We start from the raw sequence: 12,271 nt of genomic DNA on the forward strand, positions 1-12,271 counted from the left end.
TCACTGGTGGTGGGTTCAGAGCATGGTCTGGGGGCCTCTACATGAAACTGATACAGGCACACACACATACAGAAAAACGGTGCGTATGTGGTAGGTGTTGACAATTGCACTACATTTACAAGCTATTTTAGAATATGTGGCGAGAAGTGATGTCATGATTACATGAGCAGAAGTGACAAAATCGACAAAATTACGAAAATTGGCGGAAAATATGTATAAATTTAGGGAAAGTACGCCAGAATACGGGGCAATTGAGGTAGTACTTACATGTCTGCTTGGTGCAGGAAAATTCTTGTACGTGGCAAAGAATATTCACAGAGGAAAACGAGAAAAAGTTGACATGGAATTACCAAGAAGCAGTCATTTGTCATAGACAGCAACAAGACGGCTGGAATAGATTGTTTAACGTGGATGACCACCGAATATAGTGTAATAAATTTATGTATGTCGGATCACAAGCCCAGGTGTGACCCCAAAGTTATTGGCAACCACATTACAGATTTTTGTGAAGTACCATTAGCGTAAGAGCATTGTATTAGCAGCTTGGGGGCTGCAATATACAACTGCAAAATGGATTGCTGGTCTGACCCTGTACAAGGCTGTTTACATGTAACAAACACCAACAAACAGTATTTACAATGTGCTTCTCTGTACTCTCTACTATTCATAACAAATACCTTACAGAAAAAATGCTGCGTGGTTTTCAACAACATTCTGCTGTATGTCTATTGAGGTAATAGGGATACATGCGAGTTGACTGCAGTCTTTGATGCTTTCATTAAAATGAGAGAACCACCTGCCTCTAAATTGGCGTAGATTTACATTAATGGGTGAAGTAGAGGACTAATCGGTTGAGAGGGATTGTGGTAAATAATGGAGCTGGCAGACATGCTTGAGTTATGAAAAAGATAACTGTATACAAACAATGATCAATTGATAATTTATAATCTCGACAATTAAGGACTAACGCAGAAGCCAGACTTCCCAATAATGAAAGAATGGGCATCAATTACAACACATATTTAACCATTTTTTCCCACTGTTCAGTCGGGGTGTATCAACTGTGTGGTATAACCTGCGTCTGACTCATATACAATTGTGTGTTCTCTGTGTGACTTAGTATACTATTTACTTGCAATCATTAGCAACAAACCTCTGCATACCACAGTCATCAGAGGACTTCCAGGGCATGTCTGATGAATCATGTCCACCAAACTGATGGAAAACCTATTTTGGCACCCTCCTCTAGATGGACGAAGATGTATGCGAAGTACTCCATCCCTCTACGACATCTTGGACATGTTGATGCATCTGCTTGACAGATTCTGTTTGTGGAAGAGGTATGTTCTGTTCACAGAGTTAGAGCAGCATGACATGCTATGCAGAAGGGTTTGGAAACCGAGCAGTTGTGGGAGTGAATCCTACCAAATATATCATGCCTAGTATTCTCCAATAGTATTCAAGGGAAAATAAACAATATTCCACAGATTGCCTTGTCTACCAGAAATTGTCTAAACAATATTCCATATGCTGCAATCGATTTTCTGCCAAATAGCCGATCAATCTATATTTCCAGAAGGGCTTAGTATCCACTAAGGAAAACTGTCCCACACAAAAGGTTATCGATTTAATTAATTAGTCAATCAGATCGGAAGAGCGCAAGGTGGCTAACCGAATAACTCAGGCCTGAAAGAGTGCTTATATTGGCGAGATGGAGACAGGAGGGCTGAAGGTTTCCCAAGGGGGTGGGGGAGGTGGAATAGTGAGGGGAGAGGTTGAGGGATTCTCAGAAGGACAGTTTATCCCCAGGGGCTCATAAATTTATTAGCATAACAATAGGTTTGCCCCAAAATGTACACATACTCCTGAATAAATGCAACCCACACAAACAAAAATCCACCAGCACCCCTTTGCCCTATTACTCAAAACTGTTCAAATAAACTGTATTAACCAGAATTGTAGATTTAGAAACCTGTTAAGTCTGTCAACGAATTATTTTCGAAACTTTATTATTGTAGAGGAAACTGATTTTTTAAACTTGCAAATATGCTTTTACGAAATAATGGATACAATTTTCTTGGGAAAGACAGTTGCAAAATGCAAACACAATTTTATCTCATTCTAGAGTCTGGAGTCATTAAAATAAGAGTTTATATATTTTATACAAGCAAATGTGGTATAACTGTACTGATTATATAATTGTGAACTACGCAACATTGAGTTCAGTGTATATTGTGCAATTCATGACACTACAGCTAGGAATGGGAGTTAAACAGAAAGAGCAATATTTTAGTGAGGTACAAGTCATATAATGCTGCATTATTGGATCCATGGGTTATCTGAAAACTTCTGTTTGTGTTCTGGGGAATTATAAGGTTAAAGTGGTAATGCTGGAACACCACTTCATTGGCAGGACCTTCACCTTCGATCCAGCTTCATATTCTATTCTGCCTTCAGCCAAAGCTGGTACTCTACCAAACCCTTCATTGTCAAAGATAGCAAACTGGAGCAATGAAAGAGAAGCATGTGCACCACAGTGGATAAACGGAGAAAATTTTGACACTGAATCTTAAACTTCATTTCCTGAAGCTGATTATTCTAAACATAAAAATATGCCTGCTTTGGAGATTTTTGAAAGTTTTATACACAAGGAGATAACTGAGCATTTGATTAATGAAACAAAACATTATGCATTATTTATTGTCCAAAAATATAACAGCTGACGAGATTAAATGCTTCATAGGAATTTTGTTTGTTTGTGGGTACAATATTCTACCACCTGAAAGACATTACCAGATAGTAATGATGACATGAAGAACTTAGCTGTTGGTTGGTTTAAAAGAGGGGGGAAGGGACCAGACACCAAGGTCATCGGTCGCTTGTACCAAATAAAACAATGTCACAAGGGTGAGAAAAAAACAAGCAAGACTGACAACACAAATTGGAGAGAAAGGAAAAACCACAAGAATGACGGAAACATTTAAATGGGCAAAAGGGGAGAAGAAAACCACAGAAACACAAGAAACAGGTAGAAGAGATTAAAATGACAAAAGAGATTACCATGGCTGGCTGACCATGAGGGAAAAAAATGAGAAGCCAGCCACTCTGCATCACATTAAAACCTCCACCCTAAAAGCACTAGGATGGAGGACACAGAGGGGCAAAGGACATGTGCTAAAATTTAGATCATATGATAAAACCCAGCCTCACGAATAAAACGTAAAACTAAATCAGCCGATGAGGCGTTGTCAGATAAAATTAGCGACAATGAGTCCGGTAACCGGAGATTTTGTCGCAGGGCAGTCAAAGTGGGACAGTGCACCAGATCATGGGCCACTGTCAATTGGGCGCCGCATCAACACTGAGGTGGGTCGTCACGGCACAGGTGGTAGTCATAGGTCGCCCTAGTGTGGCCAATGCAGAGCTGGCAGAGAACCACAGAGTCCTTGCAAGAGGCTTGCATGGAGGACTGCCACACATTCATAGTCTCCTTAACGCCATGCAGTTTGTTGTGCATGGTGAGGCTATGTCATTCCATCTACCAAAGCCGAAAAACCTGGCGACATAAAAAAGAATGCAGGTCAGTTATTGGAATGCCGATCTCCACAAGCGGTTTCCACATAGCCTGTTTGGCCAGCCTGTCAGCAAGTTCGTTGCCTGGGATTCCAACATGTCCTGAGGTCCACAAAAACACCACTGAATGATCATACCGTTCCAGAGCATATATGGACTCCCGGCGGGTCGCTACCATAGGATGCAAGGGTAGCACTGGTCGATAGCTTGTAGGCTGCTCAAGGAGTCAGTACACAGAAGAAACGACTCTCCTGGGCATGAACGGATGTGCTCAAGAGCACAAGAGATAGCCACCAGCTCTGCAGCCATCGAGCAATGAATGATGTTCATTATGTTCTCCATGGACATATGCAAAGCCGATGTGACCACCAGCCATCAAGCCGTCGGTGTAAATCACTTCATGTCCTCGGTACATGTCAAGAATCAAGATGAAATGACAGCAGGGAGCTGGGGGTGAACTGAGTCCTTTGGGCCATGTGAAAGGTCCAGGCAAAGCCGCGGCCTAGGTGTACACCATGGAGGTGTATACGATTGGACCTCGAGTATAGGTGGTAAAGGCAAGTACTCCAGTTCAGATAGAAGGCATTGGACGTGAACTGCAATTGTAAGCCCTGATCTGGGCTGCCGATGTGGGAGATGAATCGCCGTGGATGAGAAAAGGAGATGGTAATTCGGATGCACACGAGAACTACGAATGGGTGCAACATAACTGGTGAGCAGTTGTGCATGCGTGACCTGCAATGTTGGAACCCCAGCCTCCACAAGGACACTGGTCACCAGACTCATCATAAAAGTTCCTGTCGCTAGTCAAACGCCATAGTGGTGCACTGGGTCGAGTAAACACAATGCTGAGGGCGCCACCAAACCATAAACCAGACTCCCATAGTCAAGGCAGGATTGAACAAGGGCTCTGTATAGCTGCAGCAGTGTAGAGCGATCTGCACCCTAGTTGGTGTTGCTCAGGCAGCGCAGGGCATTGAGGTGCTGCCAGCACTTCTGCTTAAGCTGACGAAGGTGAGGAAGCCAAGTCAATCGGGTGTCAAAAACCAGTCCTAAAAATCGATACGTGGATGGATCGTCAGTAGGGAAAAGTTCTGGTTATGGATGAACAGTACGATGCCAACAGAAGTGCATAACACACGACTTTGCAGCCGAAATCTGAAAGCCGTGGGCTAGAGCCCATGACAGCACCATGTGGATGGCCCCCCTGTAGGCGCCGCTCAGCAACATCAGTACTGGTGGAGCAGCACGAAATGCAGATGTCTTCTTTATACAGAGAAGGTGAGGCGGATGGCCCTACAGCTGCTGCTAGACCATTAATGGCTAGTAAAAATAGAGACACTCAATACAGAGCCCTGCAGGACCCCATTCTCCTGGATATGGGGGGGGGGGGGGGGGGGGGGGACTATGGGAGGCTCCAACTTGGACATGAAAAGTACAACGCAACAGGAAATTCTGGTTAAAAATCGGGAGTGGGCCTCGGATACTCCACTCGTATAATGTGCCAAGAATATGATGTCGCCAGGTGGTGTCATACTCTTTTCGTAAATCAAAAATGACGGCAACAAGGCGTTGGCACCTGGCAAAGGCTGTTCAGACGGCAGACTCGAGGGTCTCAAGATTATCAGTGGTGGAGCGACCCAGGCAGAAGTCGCCCTGGCACGAAGGCAGTAGGCCATGTGACTCCAGAACCCAACCCAACCGCCGACATACAATACGTTCCAGCAGCTTACAAAGAATGTTGGTGACGCTGATGGACCCATAAGCTATCCCTATCAAATGGGTTTTTGCCAGGTTTGAGCACTGGTATGATGGTGCTCCCCTGCCAGTGCGATGGAAAGACGTCATCGCACCAGATCCGGCTGAAGATCACGAGGAGATGTCACTTGTAGTCAGACGAGAGATGTTTAATCATCTGGCTGTGGAACTGATCGGGCACAGGAGCTGTGTTGAGGCAATGTGGAAGGGCACTGAGAAGCTTCCACCCTGTAAATGGGGCGTTATAGGGTTCACAGTGGCATGTAGTAAATGAAAGGACTTTCTTTACCATCCGCCGTTTGAGAGTGCAAAAGGCTGAGGGGTAATTCTTCGATGCAGAGGCGTGAACAAAGTGCTCGGCAATTGCGCTTGCATCGGTAGTTACACGTCATTTATGTTAACACCAGGAACACCTGGTGTGGTCTGGTACCCAAAAACTCATTTGATCTTTGCCCAGACTTGGGAAGGTGACGTATGACACACAATGGTCCACACATACCTCTCCTAACACTCCTGTTTCTGCCTTCTGATAAGCTGGCGAATGCGGGCACAGATCCATTTAAAGGCTATGAGGTGCTCCAGGGAAGGGTCCCACTTACGCCACTGTAGATCTCACCGACACTACTTAATTTCCTCAGCGACTTCCGGCGACCACCATGGGACTGTCTTTCACGAGGGGCATCCTAAAGAACGTGGGATCGCGTTTTTCGGCGCAGAAACAATCGCTGTGGTTACCTGCTCAACCACCACATCGATGTTACCGTGTGAGGGAGATTCAATGGCGACAGCAGAGGTGAAAGTTTCCCAGTCCACCTTGTTTAAAACCCATCTGAGCCTGACGCTGGGGCAGTGACAGGAAGATGGGAAAGTGGTCACTAGCATACAGGTCATCATGTTCTCTCCAGTGGATAGATGGGAGAAGGCCATGATTTCAAACCGAGAGATCAATGGCCGAATATGTGCCATGTGCCACACTGAAATGTGAGGCAGCCCCAGTATTTAAGAGGCAGAGGTCGAGTTTGACAGTAAATTTTCGACATCTCTGCCTCAGCCAGTAAGAACTGTGCCACCCCACAAGGAGTTATGAGCGTTAAAATCTCCCAAAAGTAGGAAAGGTTTAGGGAGTTGATCAATCAGTGCAGCCTATGCGTTCAGAGGTACTGCACCATCTGGAGGAAGATATATGTTGCAGACAGTTATTTCCTGCATCATCCTTATCCTGATAGCCACACCTTCAAGAGGGATTTGTAGGGGCACAGGTTCACTGCTTACTGAGTTCAGGACATAGACGCAAATTTCACCTGACACTCTATTATAGTTGCTACAGTTCCTGTAATATCCCTTATAGCCATGGAGGGCAGGGGTCCACATTGACGGGAACCAGGTTTCCTAGAGGGCAATGCAAAGCTTAACAGTTGCCATAGCTCAGCCAAGTGACGGAAAAAACCGCCGCGATTTGGGGGCCACCAGAGGGTCTTGTTTCTTAGCAGACTTCTTCTTAGTTTACTTACTCTCTCGCTTCTCTTTAGGGGCTTGCTGGGAAGATTTCTGTGAAGCAGCTTCAGGCACAGAGGAAGACTGTGAAGCTCTTCATCCAGCAGCTTTTGGCTCCTTGAGCCACTGGTGAGTGTCCACTGCAGCATTAGTGGACACCGTGGAAGAGCGGGCCCCAAGGGACCCCTTCTGCACGAGAGGAGCCAGAGGAGGCTGTTGCTTCTCCAGCAGGGGGAAAGGGACCGATGTCCCCTGCATTTGCGGGAGGGAGGGGGGGGGGGAGGCTTGCTCCCAAAGTAGGTGCTTTGGGAGCAACGGAGGAAGATTTGCTCCCTACCACCAAGGGGGCAGATGTATTCTGGTGGCCCAGAGGGGCCCACTGTTTGTGGCGCTGAGTGAGGAACCACTGGCACTTGGGACGGTGATGGTGATGTAGGTGCAGTGTATGTCAACATCAACCCAATGGGGTGCAATCTTCCAAATTTACGTTTAGACTCTGTGTAACTCAACTGGTCCAGGGTCCTGTACTCCATAATTTTCCGCTCCTTTTGGAGTACTGGGCTGTCTGGCGAGCAGGGTGAATGGTGCAGCTGATGCAAGTGGGAGGTATGCACATGGAGTATCTGGGTGCAGTGGACGTTCACAGTCTCAACATGTGGCGCTGGAAGTGCAGCGGGAAGACATGTGCCTGAACTTCCAGAATTTAAAGCACCGCATAGGGGGAGGGACATATGGTTTAACGTCCCAGTGGTAAACCATCACCTTGACCTTTTCAGGCAATGAATCAACCGCAAAGGCCAAGATGAAGGCACCGGTAGCAATCCTGTTGTCTTTGGGTCCGCAGCAAAGGCGCCAGATGAAATGAACACCCCGCCATTCTAAATTGGCGCGAAGCTCATCGTCAGACTGCAAGAGGAGTCACGATGGAAAATAATCCCCTGGACCATGTTGACACTTTTATGGGGAGTGACGGAAACAGGAATATCACCCAGCTTTTCACAGACAAGTAACGCTCAGGATTGGGCTGGTGATGCTGTCTGAATCAAGACTGTGCCGTTTCTCATCTTGGACAGCTCTATCACTTCTCCAAACTTATCCTCAAGGTGTTCAATGAAAAATTGAGGCTTCATCAGTAGAAAGGAGTCCCCACCAGTTCTGCTACAGACTAAAAACCGAGGCAAATATGGCTCTCTCCATTCTGTAGCCCTACGTTACCATGGTGTGGCGAGGGAGGGAAATGATTTAGAGTCATACCTGTTTGCACTGTATTCTATCTTGCCCTTCTTAGAGACTGCTGATGGCGTATGGTCACCAGCAAGAGATTTTTTTTTAACGTGTGACCAGGGCCTCCTGTCGGGCAGACCACTCACCTGGTGCAAGTCTTTCGATTTGACGCCACTTCGGCGACTTGCGCATTGATAGGGATGAAATGATGATGATTAGGACAACACAACACCCAGTCCCTGAGTGGAGAAAATCTCCGACTCAGCTGGGAATTGAACCTGGGCCCTTAGGATTGGCAGTCTGCCGTGCTGACCACTCAGCTACCGGGGGCCCCAGCAAGAGATGACTTAGCCCACTTCATTGCAAGTCATCTGCCCTGATGCCACCCACTCCAATCAGGGGCTTTCCCCACAGCTGCCACCCAGCCACAGCTAAGGCCAACTGGCATGATGGCCATTGCTGGGAGTCCTGATGCCCCAGGAAGACAGGCATCTACTCCTTGGCATACATGGGGAGTTTACATCTCAGGCATCAGCAGTGTGATCCCTGTGTTGTTGGCAGGGCTATCACCAAATGGGTACAGCCCCACCACAATGGTCTGGCTACTGTGCTGGATATTGGGTGCAGAGAAATCCAATATTGTCATGGGGGTGAAAGAGGACAGGAGACAATGGAAGAAGATGACATACACCGGAAAGTGCCCTCACCCAAATAGTAGATTCGCAGGTGGAGATGCAAAGCTATGACAAGAGATTAAGGAGATCGAATCTAAGGGCATTCATGCACCACATAAGGCGTCCTTCCCCATATGGCTCGCGCTTCTGTAGAATTTTAAAAGTGACAGGTCAAACCATAGAATGGGATCTGAACTCATAGGGCCGAAAAGTGTGAGACTCCATTTAATCGCCTGTTACAACAGGCAGGAATACCTTGGGCCTATTCTAACTCCCGGACCCGCAGGCGGGGAACTGAGCTGTGTTTAGCTTCATGGGGTGGGCTAGATTTATAAAACTCTGTCTATTTTTGCACTGTACCAGTAACACCAAAACTGACCCTAATGATAAGGCTTGGAAAATCCATCCAGTTATGGGAATGTCAAAGAAGCAGTGAATAGATAATTTTGTGCTTGAAGAGCATCTGGCATATAACAAATGTCTGGTTAAATATTTTGGCTGTCATGATTGCAAGCAATTTATTAGGAGTACACAAATACAGTTTGTGTACAAAATATGGAGTCTCAACACTAAGAATGGCTATTTAGTACAAGGTAAAAGGTCCAAAAGCAAACACACTAATGGAAAGTATTTGGCAAGGCAGCGAGACCCTTACTGGCATTACTTTACGAAATTCTGGCAGAGAAGTGGGAGTTACATTTCATATTTTTCATGGATGATCTGTCTTTCAGCCTTGCACTTCTCTCATTTTTAAAATTCTCTGAGTATTCAGCCATTCGAACTATAAGAGGAAACAGAATTTCAGAAAACTCCCCACTTCAAAGTGAAGGCTATTTATTCAAGAAAGATAATGTATTATGAAACAATTATTAAGAGAAATGATGGACTCCTGTTTTTCCATTGGATGGACAATGCAGTAGTCACAATGATCTCCTCCTCATGTGGCAGCCAACTATGTTGTGACAGTCAAGAAGTTTTCTCAGAAAATAAAGAGGAATGTCGCAATCCCGAGGCATCAAGTAACTGCAAAGTATAACATGTACATGGGAGTAACAGACCAAATTGACCAAAATCTGGTATGCTACTGAATTGGATTTCGTAGCAAGAAATGGTATTGGCCCTTGTTGACAAGGATGATTGATGTAGCTACGCAGAACAGGTGGATTCTGTGTAATAAATCACACAGACCAAAAATTTCTCAACTACAGTTCAGGTAGGGAAATGGCAAATGTGCCGTTATGTAGGTCCCAGCTTCTCCCCAAAAGCGCTGAAGACTATCTGAGTCAAAGGCTTTAGCAGATAACCGTATATCCAATTTCAGAAGGTTTGAGTAGACTGATCACTTCATTCGACACACAGAAGAGAAGAAAAAGGAAAGGTGCACTGGAAATAACTAAGTCAACTGTAAGAAGAATGTGTTCAAAATGCAAAGGAGGATTATGCATTGAGTGTTTCAACATGTTTCATTCTTGCCATATGTAAAACATACTGTTCATTTAATAATTAATTTACTGTATGCATATGTGGTTTTTGGGAAAACTGCACTCTAAAGGATTAATTATGTATCTGAATAAGGCCATACCCTACCTACATTAAGAGCTTATGTAAATGCAGAATATTAGCTCCTGTAAGTGCCTAGTGTTAAAAATGTGATAATTATTCTCACGCAGCAATTCATTTATTTAATTAGCCTTGAGACATAATAAATAAAAAATACACAAAATATTGAAAAAATTAATTCCGGCAGTAATGGCTTAAGTACATATTCAAGAATAACAGATGTGGCATGAGACATACCCGACATGCCTTCAGGCAGAAGGCAAAGGCACAGTGAACAGAACACAACAAGGAGGAGGACAATGGCATATCCCAATGGGAGCTGTGTAAACTGGGCATTTATCATGATGATGATGATGTTTTGTTGTTGTTGTTGTTGTTGTTGTTGTTATCTTCAACCTGAAGACTTGTCTGATGCAGCTCTCCATGCTACTCCATCTTGTGCAAGCCTCTTCACCTCTGAATACCTACTCTAACCTATATCTTACTTAATCTGGCTACTGTATTCATCTCTTGCTATCATTTTTACCACCCACACTTTCCTCCAATACTAAATTGGTGATCTCTTGTGTCTCAGAATGTGTCGTATCAATCGATCCCTTCTTTTGGTCAAATTGTGCCACAAATTCCTTGTCTCCCCAACTCTATTCAGTAACTCCTCATTAGTTACGTGATCAACCCATCTGATCTTCAGTACTACAGCTCAAAAGCTTCCATTTTCTTTTTATCTAAAATGTTTATTGTCCACAATCCTGACAAATACCTTCAGAAAAGACTTCCTAACTCTATAATCGATGTTAAATTTCTCTTCTTCAGTAATGCTTTTCTTGCCATTGTCAGTCTACATTTATATCTCTTCCACTTTGGTCATCAGTTATTTTATACAGCAAAACTCATCTAGTACTTTAAGTGTCTTGTTTTGTAATCTAATTCCCTTAGCACGGCGCGATTTAATTCGACTGCATTCCATTAACCTTGTTTTTCTTTTGTTGCTGTTCATTTTATATCGGACATATAACACATCAGACTCAGTTACAAATATATCTGCAACTGAGGCTGACGTGTTATATGTTTAATTAATACAGTTGCTGATGGGGCTGCACAATGTTAAAAAGTCTTTCATTTTGTATCCTCCTTTCAAGACACTGTCCATTCCATTCAACTACGCTTCCAAGTCCAAGCTGTCTCTGACAGCAAACCTGCAAGTTTTAATTTCTTCTCCCTAAACTTTAATTCCTACTCCAAATTTCTCTTTGGTTTCCTTTACTATTTGTTCAATGTACATACTTAATAACATAGGGGATAGACTACAACCCTGTCTCACTACCTCTTCAACTACTGCTTCCCTTTCAAGCCCCTTGACTCTTGTAACTGCTGCCTAGTTTCTGTACAAGTTGTAAGTAGCCTTTTGCTCCCTGTATTTTACCATTGTTACCTTCAGAATTTCAAAGAAAGTATTCCAGTCAACATTGTCAAAAGCTTTCTCTAAGTCCAAAAACACTATAAATTTAGGTTTGCCTTGCCTTAATCTATCTTCTAAGATAATTTATAGTCTCAGTATTGCCTCACATGGTCCTACATTTCTCCGAGATCTACTTCTACCAGTTTTTCCATTCTTCTGTAAATAATTTGAATCAGTATTTTGCAACCATGACTTATTAAACTGATTGTTCAGTAATTTTCACACCTGGCAGCAACTGCTTTCTTTGGAATTGAAACCACTACATACTTCTTGAAGTCTGAGGGTATACCTGTCTTGCACATCTTGCTCACCATATGAAAGAGTTTTGTCGTGGCTGTCCGTGACATGTGAGTAGCTGGCCACACAAGTGGACTTCCACGACGAGCCAAAACTATGGGCCATTTCTGAGGGTATTGCTAACTTATCAGGCCTGGCGATCTGAAGCCCATCATTTCCCACTAATGTGTAAGCCCTGCTCATCAGATCTAGTCTCACTGACCTGCCTGCACTCTGGGTCTGTTTGTGTGTG

This window comes from Schistocerca nitens, chromosome 1 (genome assembly GCF_023898315.1).
Source record: "Schistocerca nitens isolate TAMUIC-IGC-003100 chromosome 1, iqSchNite1.1, whole genome shotgun sequence".
Classification (NCBI taxonomy): Eukaryota; Metazoa; Arthropoda; class Insecta; order Orthoptera; family Acrididae; genus Schistocerca; species Schistocerca nitens.